This window comes from Balaenoptera ricei, chromosome 18 (assembly GCF_028023285.1).
Source record: "Balaenoptera ricei isolate mBalRic1 chromosome 18, mBalRic1.hap2, whole genome shotgun sequence".
NCBI classification, from domain to species: domain Eukaryota; kingdom Metazoa; phylum Chordata; class Mammalia; order Artiodactyla; family Balaenopteridae; genus Balaenoptera; species Balaenoptera ricei.
Genome location: NC_082656.1, coordinates 1,607,114 through 1,623,939, shown reverse-complemented (window position 1 = coordinate 1,623,939; position 16,826 = coordinate 1,607,114). Strand labels below are relative to the sequence as shown.

Here is a 16,826-nt window from a genome sequence, read left to right as displayed (position 1 = left end):
CCCGCGCTCCCCGCGGTCCTAGCGCCCGCCACGCCCGCCGCGCTGCGGCAGGCCCCGCGCCGCGTGCCCGAGCGCGGGACCGGGGGCGCCCCGAGCCCGGGCCTGACAAAGGGAGCGGAAGGCCGGAGCCCCGGGCCTTCAGGGCGGCCGCTCTCCTGCGGAGTCGAAGCCGGGAACCGAACCCTCGCTCGCTGCGGTGGCGGAGGTGCAGACTGAAATCGGGAGACTAGTTTTCACTTGGGCTCAGATGCTGCTTTGCGTTATGAAATAAAACTTAGCTGAGAGTTGGAGGGAAGGGGGTTGGTCTAATGAGCTTGAACGGACACCGCACTTCCTCTCTCCTTCCTCCTGCAGACACACAGGCGCAAGCTGTGCGGCAGGTGAGACGGGGGTGTGCGCCCAGCCCCCTCCCACGCGCACACACAGGCCGCTGTGGCCGCGCTCCCGGTCTGGTTCGGGGCTTCCTGGGCATCTCGGGCCGGCGCTGCGTTTAGGTCCCGCCCCGCGGTGCGGCCGGCTGGGGGGCGCCAGAGCACCGCCTCTGTCCCCGAGCTCGCCTGGCGCGCGTCTGCGGAGAGTACGGGTGCAGGAGCGCGCGCCGGGGGCTCCCTACCCCGAACCGCGCTCCGAGGGCCAGCAGGGCCCGCCCTCGGGGACGCGAGAGGCGAGGACCCGAGTCCCCCACGGCCCGAAGCCGCCGCCGAACCGGGGGAGCCCGGCGCGGGGGGCGCCCGGGGTCGCGGCCGCTGCTTCCTGCTCTGCCCCCGCGGGGCGCATGTGGAAGCCTGAGCCCCGAGCCCGGGTCGCGGTTCTGCTCGCGGCCGGCGGCCTTCGCGCCCAGCCCGCGGCCGGGACAAAGAAACCCGCCGCCCGAGCCGCCCGGGAGCCGCCCGGTGCTCTCTGCGCCCGATCCCCGCGGGGCCGGCTGGAGCGCGGCGCCCCGACGCTCGCCCCCAGCCTGCCCGCGCGCCCCGCTCGCCCCTGCTCCTCTTTGTTCACATTGTCTTAGAAAGGGCCCGACTCTCGGGGCGAGCTGGTGAAAGTTGCCGAGACTGAGCACCGCTCCAGACCGCGGGACGTGCGAGTGAGAAGCAAAGTCGAAAGCAGCCTAGGACCCCTGCGCGGGGAAAGGGAACCGGAGCCTTTTTATGGGGAGAAGTCGGATCCGCCTCGGCGGTCAGCTCGAGGCTGGCGGCGAAGGACGGGGCTGGCCCTACTCGGGACGGAAGGCTTTCGCCGGAAGATGAAAGGGAGCAATGAATTTGCAGATTTCTTGGGCGCCGGAGGTGCCGGCGACCTGGAGCGACCTGCCCCTGCCCCCCGGGCGGGAAGGTGTGCTTGGCCCGCCGGGAGGAAGGAGGGGGCGCAGTGCCCTCCCTCTCCGTTCCCACACCCTTTGCCGCAGTCCCGGGTCATGGGGCGTCCGGGGCTGCCTCGTGCGTCTCGCTTACGCGTTTAGTGAGCTCCAGAGCCCTGCCCCGTGGTATTTACAGCAGTCACGTCGGCGGTGGGCTTTAACCTTAACTGCTCAGTGGCAGATACAAGAAGCTGGGGAGGAAGTGTCACTTCTCATAAAGCACCCGAGTAGCTCGCATTCATCACGCAGGCGTTACTGGACCGCTTGGGTACAAGGCGCGGGGTTGGCTACTTTTTTGTAAAACCTAATGAAGAAAGACAGGCAGGAGGACAGAGGGAACGATGGAGAGAGAGGGACGCTTGACAGGGCAAGACGAGCAGCACGTGGACATGTCCACTGAAGACAGGCCTGGGACAGTTTCCACCAGCTGTCTCCAAGCACATTCTTTCGGTCTGAATTTAGACCGTCAGCCAGTGAGCAGAGACCATTTCCGCTTCCGAAGCCTCGGCAGCCCGGTGACTGTCCCTTTAAAAGCGATGCAGCAGTGGGCGAGCGGGCTGGGAGCTGATGGAGCACTTTCCCGGCTGGAAGCCGCCTCCTCGGGCGCCTCTTGCCCACTGCAGTTGCCTAGCCCGCGTTTCCTCGCGGCTCCAACTCCAGCTGCAGGAAGCCTGTGCTGCTCCCTCGCCCCTTGAACTTGCCCATCAGGCTTCTCCCCCTGCTTCTCTTGGGTCGAGCTTTCCTCTTCCAGTAATAGGCACGGTATCCTTCCTTTCACCGATCACATCCCGTTTCTCTGGACCTCACCCACTGCCCAGGGCTGACTCCCTCAAGATCTCGCCCAGCCCCGCCGTGGTCGAGAGCTCTGCTCACAAATACTCTTCAGTTAGTACACAGACGCTAAGCTCCAAGAGGACTGAGGCCTTGCTTCCTAGAGACAGGTGGTGTAATTGGCTTAATAACACCGCCTTGGAAGACTGTTGTTAGGAATAAAAGAAAAAATGCCCATGAAACAGGCAGCACACAATAGACACTTAAGACACGGTAGCTATTAGTACAATACTCCTAATATAGCTCCGTGGATTTCTGCTGCCCATGGGGTATTTAGCAAATGGTATTATTGATTTGAACCCCAACGGTCCCTTAGGCTACCTCTTCCCAGCATATTAATCCCTCTTGTTTCTCCTTTTTCCAGTTTTTCCACCTGTCTTTCCTGCTGATAATTTGAGACTGAGACCCAAACAGGAGAAGTAACAAGGGAAGTGAAGAGAGATCCGGAGGGGAATGCGCACTTGGATTAGGGGTCTGCACGTCTGGACCCGGCTTCCCCCATCCCACCCACTCCCTGTGATTTCCCGTTCGCCCCTCACGGAACTGCTGAGCGGACGCAAAGACAGGTCTAGGATGCATTTGTGTAAAAACGGCCTGGAAGCTATCGAGTCTCTACAGATCCAAGGTGACCATTTGGGAAAAGTGTCCTGTCCGCCTCCACTACGTCATTAGCATGTGTCTCCTCCTTTGACTTCCCTGGACCCCCCAAATGCAGACCACCACAGAATGCTTTCCTTCCTTTCCTGCAACAACCAGGTGAGGGTCCTTCTGTGTCCACTCCCCCCATCCTCCCACCCTACAGCCTTTCGTCTACTGGCGGGCTTTGGTGTGGGAACTCTGAGGAGTGGTGGGTGGGAACACTGGTTGGGAGGTTCAAGTCTGTTCCCAGTCTGACCCCCATGTCTGACCCCCATGACTGACTGGGTTTGAGCTTCAGTGGTTAAGAGGACAGAACCACTGTAGCCAACATTAATCTATGGCTTACTGTGCTCCAGAGGTTCAACTAAGTGCTTTCGTGCTTCATCTTTTTAATCCTCAAAACTACCTTACAAAGTAGGTACTGCTATTGTCCCATTTTACACATGAGGAAACTGGCTTATAAAGGTCGAGTAGGAGGCACAGTGCCCCGGGGCCAAGTCCATAGACCTCAGCGCCCCACGGTGCAGACCCCCAGCTGCCCTCTGTTATACTGCACGTATGCTTCTAAACATTTAGAAACAGCATGTTTCCATAAAATAAACATATAGGAATAAACAGCTTATATACATGTATAAACAACCAGTTAAAATGCATAATTAAGAAATAAAGACCACACAGTAGGAAAAGAAAGATAAGATTTCTAGGGAAAAAATTAACAAAAATGTGCAAGATTTATATGAATAAATGTGTTTAAAGCCCTCTAGGGACACAAAAGAAAACATGAACAAATGGAAAGCCACACAATGTTCTTGGATAGAAAAACTCAATTTCATAAATATGCAACCATTCCTAAATTAATCTAAAAAACACTTAACATCATCATAATAAAAACACCAATAAGTGTTTTTTTATTAGAAGAACCAATTGCTAAAGTTAATATACAAAATTAAATTTAAATTGAGAAAAAAAAGTTTGAAATTGACAAGAAAAATAAAAGGGTAACTAGCCATACAATATTATAAGTATTTTAAAGCTGTACTAATTAAAACAGAGTAGTATTATCCTATGACTTATTCATATTAGCATATGAATAAAGAGATAAAGCAATAACACAGAATAGGAATTTTAGAAATAGACTCAAACACATATTGGAATTTAATACATGATAATCAATGGGGGGGGAAATGAACTATTGAGTAAATGGTTTTGAAACAACTGAATAGACAACTAGAAAAAAAGCAGTAGTACCTATTCTTCACACTCTGCATGAGGGTAAAACCTAAATGGAACAAATATTTAAATATAAAAAATAAAGCCATAACAAGTACTAAAAGAAATAATGGAAGAATTCCTTTATAATCTGAGTTGTGAAGGCCTTAGTAATTGTATCACATAATCAAAACATCTAAAAGAGAGTAATGATAAATTCAACCACACACAAAACATTTGTTTAACTGTGTGGGGGAAAACACAAATTTAAGAGATAAATGACAAAATAGAAAAAAATGGGCATCTCATATCAAGATAAAGAACTAATTTCCCTAATATATTAAGAGCTCCTACAAATCAGTAAGAAAAATATGACTTCTGGTTTCCAGTCTGACATGCAGAACTTGGAGGTCCCCTCTCCTCACAAAAAGAAAAAAGTTGAACAGACTGAAAGTCAACAACACTTCTTAGATCCATCAAAGAATTGAGGTCACAGGATAAACTGCTGGTCTGGAAACTGGAGAGATAAGACAGACAGATACAGAGAATTCTTACTGGAGCAGAAGCCCACAGCTGGAACCAGTATCAGTAGGAACACTTTAAAGTGTAACTGATGAATTGCTGGGAGCTCAGTGTGGACAAGCTGAAAAGCCCAGAAGAGGCCCAGTCTTAGACCGGTCCTCACACTCTCCTGAGATTTACCTCCAGAAGCCCCATCAGGTTCTCACTGAGGATTTCTGAGAAAAATCCCCTCCTGCTTCCTTCAGGAAGAGGGAGGAAGTAATCATTTTGAAACATGCCCAGAGTTCTCTGTTCTCTTTAACAAAGCCTGCCTTCAAGGGGAGCTATTTTACCAGGACCCAACCCACCGGGGGAGGGGAATATCCAACTCCAGCCCACTCCAGCCTTCAATGTGGGGAAGGGAAACACTGGACCCAGGCTCACTGAAAGACGGAGACCTAGTCATAGGACCACAGAACATTTCCGTGTCCCCACCTCACCACCACATCCACAGGGCTTCCATGTAATAACAGGGATTAGAGCTAAAAGAACTGCAAGACGCAGACCCTATTTAAGGAGTCTCCAGGGAAACCCAAAGACAACAGGGGAGACAGAAACAAGGACACCAGAAGAAATTTTAGCCCTTGACACCATAGCTACTGCAAACAGTAAAAACAGACTAGCTCCTAGCCAGGTAAACATAAAACCTCACACTAAAGGACTATCTACCTCAGTAATTTTTACCCAATACATCAAACTAGCTTTCAACAAAAAATTACAAGGCATGCTAAAAGCTTAAAAAAACAAATAAACCAGAGTATGAAGAGACAAGCAAGCATCAGAACCAGACTTAGACAGACTCATATATGACGGAGATTTTGGAATTTTCACACCAGGAATTTGAAATAACCATGATCCATATGCTAAGGGCTCTACTGGAAAAACTGGACAGCATGCAAGAATAGATGGGTAATGTAAGCAGAGAGATCAAGACTAAAGGAAAGACTCTAAAGGAAATACTAGACGTCAAAAACACTCTAACAGAATGAAGAATGCCTTTGATGGACTCATCCGTAGACTGGACACAGCCAAGTAAGGAACCAGTGAGTGTGAACATATGTTAATAGAAATTTCTCAATCTGAAATGCAAAGATTAAAAGAAAGAAAGGAACAGTGGAACAGAATAGCCAATAACTGGGGGACAATTACAAAAGGTGTAACATACACATAATGGGAAGATTGGAAGGAGAAGAAAGAGAGAAGAAAAAAAAATAAAAACAGAAGAAATATTTGAATTGATAACAGTTAAGACATCTCCAAAATTGATGACAGACTCTAAGCCACAGATCTAGGAAGCTCAGGGATACTAAGTAAGAAAAATACCAAAAAATCTATGCTGTATATCATATTCAACATATCATATTCCATGTCTACAATGTAGACAACCAAAGACAAAGAGAAAATCTTGAAAAGGGCCAGAGAGGGGTAAAAAACCCTATCTATAGAGGAACAAGGGTAAGAATTACATCGGACTTGTCTTCAGAAACCATGCAAGCAAGGAAAGAGCGGAATGAAATATTTAAAGTGTTGAAAGAAAAAAAAATACTAACAACAGGATAAAATAGTCAGTTTACAGAAAAAGAAATGCAAATGGTTCTTAAACATTAGTAAATATGCTCAACTCCATTCATAACAAAAAAGGGACAAAAAATAAAACTGTGCTGATATACCATTTCTTACCTATAAATTTGACAAATATTAAAAATAATATGAACTGGTGTTAGAGTTTGGGGGATTCAGGCACTTTCATACATTACTGTGGAGATGAAATTGAGACAGCGTTTATGAAGGGCACTTCAGTAATATTGACTAAAATTACAAATACCCAGGTCCTTTGACTCAACAATCTCTCTTCTGGAAATTTATCTTAGCTATCTATGGGCACATGTGCAGAATCGTGTGTCTAGAAGATTCCTCACTGAAGCACTATTCGTGGTAGCAAAAGATTGGAAACAGCCCATCAAGAATGTCCATCATGAATGACTGGTCACATGAATTATAATAAATCCATAAAGTAAAATCTTGAGCAGTTTGTTAAAGGAAAAAAAAAAAAGGGAAGCTTTTTGTATACTGATATGAACTAATCTCCAAAGAATATTGTTAAGGAAAAAACTACAGTGCAGAACAGTATATATGTTATGCCATCATTTGTGTCCTAAAAAGAAAGCTTTTCTATTTATACATGTAATTAATATCTCTATAAATACATGCAATCTCTTTGGTTGCCTCCAGGAAAAGAAATTGTATAGCTGAGGGATAAGGGGTAGGAGGGAGAATTCTCACTATATACACTTCTTACCTTTTTGAACCACAAGAATGTAGTATCTATTTACAAAGGCATAAACCTGGTTTAATTTTTTTAATAATTACATTTCCCTCCTTCAAAGGAGTGGAAGCACAGTGCCTGATGCAAAGATCTTGGGAGAAACCATAGAAGATGCTGTGATTAGGGACCACGTTCCCACACACGACCCCAGGAGCATGAACTGACACATCTCTGAAAACGTGACAACGTCTAACTCCTCCGGCTCCAGGGCAGCTCTGTGGATTGCTTCTCTTCGCTGTCTCTCCACTGCAGTGCCTGTCTTTCCTTAGCCATGCTCAGCTCTCTTCCTGCCCATCTTGCCTTCCTGCCTGTCCCTATGTCTCCTGTCACAAAACGTGGCTGACACAGCCCGGGACTTTCTTCACTTACAGTTGTCCCAACATGACATCACTTTGCTGCCCACCTCCCACTCCGAGTGCATCCTTGTGGCCAGCAAGCTGCCAGCTTCCTCATGTGGTCTCCCCTTCTTGTTTGCCTCTTTAACTCCATTTTTCTTCACTTTCATTTTGGTCACTCCAGTGTAGTCCATTTTAACTTTTCTTGCCTATTTCCCTAACTTTTAGAATACAGATGGAGGTCAAACAGTAACAACAACAACAAAACAATAATATGTATCAAATATATTTATAGAAAGTTAATATTTATAGAGATATATATTTACAGAAAGAACTTCACATACATTATTTCATTTAAACTTCATTACAGTGTGACTCAGACATTATTATCTATCTGTTAAGGTGGAGGAAACTGAGGCTCAGAGAGGTTAAGACACCTGACTGAAGTCACACAGCTAAGTGAGGGAGCAGGATTCTAACATAGACCTTACAACACCAAATTTTGAGTTTTCTTCTCCTTTAATATCTCGTGAAATTTAACAATAACTTAAAACTGGGGCGGGGGGGTTCTTTTAAATAGCTAACTTGGGGATTCTTCCATTCGACCAATTAGGTGAAAAAAAGCTTCCCTTTTTCTCTAAAGGCCTCTTCAATATTTGCTTCTTCCTTTATAGTTGATGGAACGTTCCTAGTATTCTCTAAGGATGGTTAGAAACAAGTAGCCAATCACTACTCATTGGTCTCATTGGTGCCACCCAAATTCTCCTGAGATGAATGAGGCTCTCGGCCTTCGGCACTGACCCTGCGGGACCTGACAGAGCTAATCGCGCTCGGCTTGCATACACTTGGAGCGTCCAGAGGCTCAGTCCCCGAGCCGTTCTCTATACTCCCTTCCTAGACGATTTCATCTCCTCCCAAATCTCTAAATACAGTCCAGTAACTGAGACGTCCCGAATTACCTCTCTGGACCCCCCTCTCCCCTAAACAATAATGTGTAACCAGCCCCCTCCCTGCCACCTCCGCCTGACTGTCCAGGGGGCCTCCAACACCCAACACTACCACTTCCCCCGGAAATCCGGGCGCCCGGGTCTCTCCTGTCTCAGTCCGAGGCACCGGCATTCACTCAGCTGCTCAGACCCCAAATGCAAGTCACTCTTCATCCAAACCCTAACAGTTCTACTTTCAAGACACATCCCAAACCCAGCCACCTGTCACCGTCTTCACTGATGCCACTTTGGCTTCACACCAGCATCTCCCCCACGTGCTACAACGCCTGCACCTCTGGTTCCTCTGCTTCACCGTGTCATCCAGGCCACATCAACACGTCAGATCCTGTCACTCCCCCGTCGCCCTTACACCTAATTACCTGCAACACCTGTGAGCGCCTGAGCCCCGACTTTTTCCCGACCTCATCTCCTGCTTCCCACATGGTCCCTCTGCTTCCCGAAAGCTGGCTCCTTGAGTTTCCCTAAGATGCCGAGTACGTTCCCATCTTCTGGCTGACACTCTGCTCGGAACACTTTCTCAAACACCCCGTGGCTTTGTGGAGGTCTCCATGGAATTGCCATCCTCTTAGGGAGAAGTTCCTTGGTCACTCTACCTAAAACAACGCTTCTATCACCCACTATCATTAGTTTTTGTCACAATAATTATTACTGGCCAATATGTTTACAATAAACAAAATAGACAAGGCCCTTGCTGTCGTGAAGCTTACATTCCATGCAGAGAAGCAGACAACAAACAAGTAAAGAAGGTAATTCTAGAGAGTATCGTGTGCTATCAGAAAATAAGAGTCCTGCAGAGGTGCCTGGAAGCTCTTCGTTCTAAGAAAATGACAAAAAGGCGCTGGCCTTGCTAAGACCTGAGTGAGGAGAATTCCAGCTGTACAGGGTCCACAGCAAGAATGAGAGTGAAATGACTGCGGGACGGAAGGTCAATGGCAGCAGCAGCGTAAGTGCAGGCTGGAGTTGTGTCAGGAGAAGGAGAGATGGGCCAGATCCTATGGAACCTGGGAAACCTTGCTGAGGAGGTGGGCGTCATTCCAGGTGTGATGAACAACCATTGTGACTGATAATGATTCCCTCGAAAGGGTCCACACAATGGACAACACAGTGCAGTTACTTCACTTTTCAAACATAACAGATGCTGAGTGGTGTTTAAAAACACAATCAAAGTCCTCTGGAATTTTATGAACTCTCATTATAATCAGTCTTTATCTTTCCCAATACTTCCTGTAACTCCTTATTCTTTCCCAAGACTATATTTTCCCCCTGGTTTCTCCACTCCCACTTGTCCCCACCTTAAGCTTAATTTGTAACCAGGAACCCACTGAGTCATCTGTCCATATTCTCTGCTCCATTTTTTCCACCTTGGCTCTTTAACAGGATGCTGGGCTTAATGGAACATCTATCTGCCTCACTGTCCTGTGCTTCTTCGTGATTCAACCGGTAATTATCAAGTTACCATTTTTATAACAAGTACCTAAAAACATAAGACATAGGAAGAATAGAAAAACTATAAAAGCATGGATTATATTAAGAAGAAAATAGTATTAGAGGTGTGACTTAAATTTCTAGAAGCCATGTATCAAATGTGGTGAAGGATGAGTGAAAAAGAAAAGAAGGGTAAAGAGAAAATTATTAACAAAGAAAGTAAGGGCATCTAACTTCTACTATCTATCTGCCAGCAAAAACTTCATACTTCATTAAAGAATTGCTTTTCCAATTAGATCAGAATTTTTTAGAGTAGGAGAAAATATCCAGAAAAATATTATTGAGTACATATTTTGTACAAGACATTGTACTAGAGTTTGTTTGGGACATGCATACAAAAAAGACAGGATTCTTCCTCTCTTTTATTTTTATACAGTCTATATTCATTTACATTTTTCTTTTCCTTTATTTTCTCCTGCATTTCCCTGCTTTCATCTGGGAACGTTTTCCTTCTGCCTAAATAACTCTCTGTGGTTTTTCTTTCAGTGAAGCCTATAGGCCACAAATTCCTTCAGTTTTTGTTTGTTGGAAAATGTGTTCATTGCACTCTCATCTTTTCAGATATTTTCACTGGGTATAGAACTCCTGGTTCACAGTCCTTTTATTTTATTGTCTTATAGCTTCTGTAATTTCAGTGGAGAAGTCATCTGTAAGTCTTACTGTCGATACTTAGCAGGTAATGTGTCTTCTATCTCGAGATGCTTTTAATATTTTTCTTTTTGTCTTTGGCTTTTCAGAAGCATTAATATGTTGTGCTTAGACACAATTTTTTGTGTGTTTACTCTGCTTGGGATTTACTGAGCTTCTTAAATCTCTCATTGATGACCTCCAGTTTTGGAAAACTCTTGGTCATGTTTTTGAATATTGCTTCTTCCCTATTCTCTCTTTGCTGGGACTACAGGTATGTGTATGTTAGACATTTTTTGTTTTGTTTCCCATTCCTTTTCTCTTTGTACTTCAGTTTGAGTATTTTCTAATGGTCTCTCTTCCAATTCACTAATCCCATTTTCTACTGAGTCCATTCTGCTATTAAACCACTCACTAAGTGCTTAATTTCAGGTAATGGTTTTGTCAGTTCTAAAATGTCCATTTGATTTTGTTTTAATAGATTCCCGTTCTCTGGTGAAATTTTCCATACTTTCATCTGTTATTTCCATCCCCCTATATACATGTGTGTGTATATATATATACTCTTGAATATTATTTTAAAGTTCTTATCTATTAACTCCATTAGTTTTAGCATGTGGTCTGCTGCCGCTGTCTGGTTTTCATCTCTTTATCATCATTTATATTTTCTTGCTTCTTTGCATGTCTAGATGTTGTTGATTGTAGGCCAGATGTTACATATAAAAAATGGGAGGATCCTGAGGATGCTGAATTCCATTCTTTTGGAAAGACTGGGTGAGGGGCTGATCACCTGAATCCAACCAGGAATTGAGTTGGGTTGGTGCTGGGTTGCACTTTTAGTCAGACTCTGGACCTGTGGTTCACCCCTGCTCCTCGGTATAGCCCCCTGACCCCATGCTTCTGAAGGGGAGGCTGGTGGGTATCAGTTTCCTCAACCCTGAAAGATTATGGGAAATCTCTCTCTACCCTTCAGAGGTATTAAAACCAGCTCTCCAGCCTCCTGGCCCCAGAAAGTTTCTGAGTCTGAAGCCCCTCAAGTTTCTAGTTTGTCCCACTAGCCCCATGGGGGTTAAAGCTTTGCCAGTTTCTCTTTCCTTCACAAGGACCCTCTGCCTGAGCCAAGTCTGAGCCTCAACCTGTGTCCAAAATCAACGAGTACTCCGGGGCCAAAAACAGCTGTCAATCACCAGCTTAGGGCTTCCCTGGTGGTGCAGTGGTTAAGAATCTGCCTGCCAACGCAGGGGACACGGGTTCGAGCCCTAGCCCGGGAAGATCCCACATGCCGCGGAGCAACTAAGCCCGTGCACCACAACTACTGAGCCTGCGCTCTAGAGCCCACGTGCCACAACTACTGAAGCCCATGCACTTAGAGCCCGTGCTCCGCAACAAGAGAAGCCACTGCAGTGAGAAGCCCGCACACTGCAACAAAGAATAGTTCCCGCTCACCACAACTAGAGAAAGCTGGCGTGCAGCAACGAAGACCCAACACAGCCAAAAATAAATAAATGAATTTATAAAAAATACATATATATAAATCACCTGCTTACCTTGGAACAATGTCCCTGCTCTGTAATTTTTGTTCCATCTAGTTTCTTCCACAACGTTCTGTGTCTTTAAAGATATCGTTTTTGTAATTTCTCCAGTTTTTCCTAGCTGCAGTAGGACAACTGGCCTGCCTCAACCAACCACCCGCTATCCAAAACTAGTGGTGAATTATTATGTCAAGGACTCTACCGTCTATTTCATAGTGTCTTCCAGTTTTCAAAGATCTTACACATCCACTATCTCAACTGAACCTTTTCCCAAGTCTGGGACATGGATAAACCAGGGCACCTGCCTCAGAGGAGTCACTGAAGTCCTACCCCCTGGGCATGACTGTCCATGAGAAAAGCCAAGAGGGCTTGTCCAAGTTCTTCCGAGACCTAGCTTGTCTGCACTGATGCTAATTTAAGGACATGAAAATAAATGAGAGGTTATTCACCAGGCTAAAAGCATGGCCTTCAACAACTAACTTAGACTTGCCAGCCTTCGCTTATAAGACTGCATGAATGCAGACAGGTTCAAGGTGAGGGTTAAGGTCATCAGTGAATTACCTTCTTAGGTCTTCAGAAAGGCGGCTTTACAACATTTATGAAACAGTCACCTCAACCAGCATTTTCCACTGAGTTACTGAACAGAGAAAACACAAAATCAAAAATTACATTCCAAATTTGTCTAAGGATATATATATGGCAGTAAAATTGTACCCTATATGAACCTCCTGGCACATTAGTTTTATGGATTATGTTGGTATGTAAACTCACCTCTAGATAACTATGCTGGCTTCTCGATATTATAAAACAGAGAGAATATGTTTATCCTTACAATCTCTCTAGAGAACTTTACCAAGCTAACCTTGCAAGAGAGTGGAAAGCACAGCATCTGTAAGCATCTTCTTGTAGATATCTTGGCCAGTTCAGCAAAGCCCTTTCCCTGGGGCACAGCGGCTGCTGTTTGGCCGAGCTGGTCCTCAGCATGGTGGTGAGCAGGATTTCTGCAGTAGCCTCTCAACGAACTCCAGAAAGTCTCTCTGCCCAAAACTTCTCCCCTCACACTAATGCAATTAAAACCCAACAACAACAACAACAAAATCAGAGGGGGAAAGAGAGGGAGTCTTATTCATGAACTAGCCAGACCCAGAAGACATCGTTAGTATCAAGTGGTGTGTCAGCATTTATCAAGAATAATTAAATAGCATGGGCTCAAAGAAAAGTAAGAAAATACAGAGACACCCAGCACACTACATCACGGTAGACAGTTAATGTTGGTGAGGCGTTCTTATTTGCAATATACAGGAGCAACTTGAGGGCAAAGGAAGTGAAAGCGTTTTTTTTTCTTTAATCATTTTTTTTAATATATCTTTTGGGAGTATAATTGCTTTACAATGGTGTGTTAGTTTCTGCTGTATAACAAAGTGAATCAGCTATACGTATACATATATCCCCATAGCCCCTCCCTCCTGAGCCTCCCTCCCACCCTCCCTATCCCACCCCTCTAGGTGGTCACAAAGCACCAAGCTGATCTCCCTGTGCTATGCGGCTGCTTCCCACTAGCCATCCATTTTACATCTGGTAGTGTATATATGTCCATGCCACTCTCTCACTTCGTCCCAGCTTCCCCTTCCCACCCTGTGTCCTCAAGTCCATTCTCTACGTCTGCGTCTTTATTCCTGCCCTGTCAGTAGGTTCACCGGTACCGTTTTTTAGATTCCATATATGTGCGTTAGCATACGGTATTTCTTTTTTCTCTGAAAGCATGTTTTAAACACCAGCAGTGGTGATATTTCCTTCTCCACAGTGCTGTAATTTGTTCGTGTACGTATTTTAATCAACCACCCGTATTTGGGGTGTTTCCTTTAGTATGGCATCATTTACTTCAATACATTAATACACACAGGGAAAGGACAATAAAAAGTTCTTAGTATTTCTAAGTATACCCTAATATGGAGAGAATGCTGTATTTTGAGTCAGTTCTCATGTGAAAAACCACAAGGAGATCCATCTGACAGTGCCCATTCTTAATCTTTGAACATTTCTTTAACGATAGCTGAATTTTACTTATTTATTTTACTTGCTATCTTTCCAATTGGGTTGGATGCTCATGTAGCTCTTTTTCTGTCGGTTTCAAGTACGTATGTGATTACGTGGATTTCGAACGGGATAGTTACCAGTGACTAACCCAAAACCTAAAAACTATGGCTTTTTCCTCTGTAAAAATTATTGGAATGTGAACTAAATTTGAAAACATAAATTGAAGTAAAACATCAATATTCACGCACCTAAAGAAAGGTGTGCTCCCCTTTGCTAAGTTGTAGAAAACCACTTACACTATATGACAAACTATGGAACCAGATCCTGAATCTCGCACATACTCTTTTCCACAGAACAGTATGCAAAGGGATGTCCCCCCACAATTCATAAACCCCTGTATCCACAAAAGGAAAGATAAAGTAAAATAAGCAAAACAAGACACTATAGCAAAGTAGAAAGAGGACAGTTCAGAACCCTGCCACCTGGCAGATGAGACAAGCTCTTTAATGGTCCTAAGACAAATTTCCTCATCTGTATAGAGAGGATGATAATAATATTTGCCCCATACTTGTTTTGAGAATAAAAACAGAGAGACCATGTAAAATGCCTGATACCTAAAAGAGGCTCAATAAAAGTACGTCTTATTAATGAGCAGAAATTAATTTTACATAAACAGTAAAGCTATTTTCAACAAAGGAAAAATAAAGAGGAAATGATATTTATGAAGACTAAGTAATAACAAAGGGAAAAGCAAAAAAACAAAAAACCTTTTAATACAGTATGATCCCCACCATACAAAGCCACGTTTGAATGGGGTAGGGGCTCGGGAGGGAAGCCTGGCCGACACACGGAATGCCAGGCCCTGCTTGTTACGATCGTGAACTTGCCGAGTGTTTGTGTTCTAGTTCACAGGCTTTCAATCGTGTGCTTAATGTTACTTACATAATGAAAAAAGTTGTTTTTGAATTTTGAAAGCTAAATGATGCCCTTTCTCATAAAAATTACCAACTTCCTAGCAGAGACATTCAAAATATTGTTTTATATACTCCAGAGCTGTTTGTGTACTTGCTAATAATAATTTCATTCAATCCATCATTTATTGAGAGCCTGTGGGCCAGAGTCCAGAAGGAAACAAAATAAATGAGATAGGGTTCTGTCCTCAATATGTCCCTTGACAATAACAATGGTGGTAGTTCTCTTATTGTAAATCAGCTTGTTCATTAGGCTTCCAGGGAAACAGAGAAAGAGAGAGAGAGAGTGGGAGGGGGAGGGGAGGGGAGGGGGAGGGAGGGGGGAGGGAGGGGGAGGGCCCAGGAGGTTGATCGCAAGGCATTGTGGGGGCTGGCTTGGCAAGTTCAAACTCTGCAGGGCAGGCCTGCAGGCTGGAAACTCTGGGGCAGGAGGAATTTCTTCTACTTCAGGGAAACCTCACTTCTGCTTCTAAGGTTAAATTGATTGGATCAGGCCCACCAGATCACCTAGGATAATCTCATCTACTTAAAGCCATCTGATCCAGATGTTAACACCACCTACAAGTACCTGAGAGCAAGCCTGCAGGACTGTTGATTGGATAACTGGGGGCTGCGGCCTCTCCAGGTGGACACTCACACTGACCCCCCCACCCTCCACAGGCACCCAACTTTGCGCTCCTTTATCTTCTCCTACTTCTTCATTTACTTAAAGCCGCTGGTGTCTCAGCTCATTTCAGACCCCACCAGAAACAGGGCTCTCAGGAAGCAAGGTCCTTGCTAAACCCCTGTCTTCCTTCCCAAGGCCAGCTGGACACAACACTTGGTTGTTCGGGAGCTTTCCACGTAGCTGAACCATCATTAATCAAACACGGTGTTGTTACTACACGGGTATAAAAGCTCTGTCACTGGACAGCGTTCTTATTCTGGGTAAAAAAAAAAAGGCCATTGCTTTGATCCTGGCGAAACCAAGGTAGAGAGGAACCAGAAAAGTTCACGAACAGCAAAAGCCACTTCCTACTAACCGCACATCACGTGCCAGGAGCCAACACTGCAGGCTCCAAAGGTTCTGTGATCCATTAACCTTTATTTTTACCTTTTTATTGGGCAGTCTCCTGTTTGAGCTTACTTGAGGCTGTGGTCCCTTACTTATTCACATAACCAGCCTTGCTCACGTCACACGTGTCTACGCTGCGGCCATTCTGCCCCCGGGGACCCTAGGCAACAGCTGGAGACCTGTTTGGTGACCACCATTGCAGGCGGAGGGGTGCTGCCGGCATCTACAGGTAGAGGTGCATCTACAATGGACAGGACAGGACCCCATGATGAAGGATTATCCAACCCAAATGCCACTAGTGCCAATGTTAAGAAACCCTGGTCTAGCATGAGTCCTGCCACAAATTCCAATCAAGTTCCTCAAAAACTAAGGCTATAAAGAAAATAAACTTGCTAAATTTTATTAACTTCTAGCTTCCAGACATTGCTGACATTTCCCTTCAAAATTGTATTAGAGTTTTTAGTGATTTTGAAAGAGTAAGATGAAGAAAATATGTCTGCTCTGAAACTAGCTGAAACACACATGTTCTGTGTGAAAGTTACTGTTATTGATTGTAGTATTAAATCTTTAAATATGATCACATGTATGAGATGTCCACCACAGTGCTGTTAGTTTATCATGAAACATAATTTATGTTATTGATTTTTTTAAGTAACATATTTCAAGTGATTTATTCAATCTTCACTTATTCTTTAACAGAACCTACATTAAGTATCACGTGCTCCTTTCAAAATCCATTTCACCTCAAATGTGGAAGGAGAGGAAGTTTTCTAGATCATAACTGTAGCATCCTCATGCCCAGTGATTCTAATTTACGTGTAATACATTTTCTGCTAACAATCCAATATATTTGTC

The 16,826-nt window shown here is 44.8% G+C and overlaps 1 long non-coding RNA gene across 2 annotated transcripts; it reads left to right on the top strand.

Moving 5' to 3' along the window:
* Positions 1-53: 53 nt before the first annotated feature.
* LOC132352218 (uncharacterized) lies at positions 54-16,118 on the top strand. 2 transcript variants are annotated; one of them, XR_009498636.1, is made up of 3 exons: positions 54-380; positions 2,553-2,944; positions 16,026-16,118. It is a non-coding gene; the product is annotated as an uncharacterized LOC132352218 (long non-coding RNA). The 2 variants fall into 2 exon arrangements; XR_009498635.1 differs by lacking the exon at positions 16,026-16,118 and adding an exon at positions 6,469-6,563.
* The last annotated feature ends 708 nt before the right edge of the window (positions 16,119-16,826 follow it).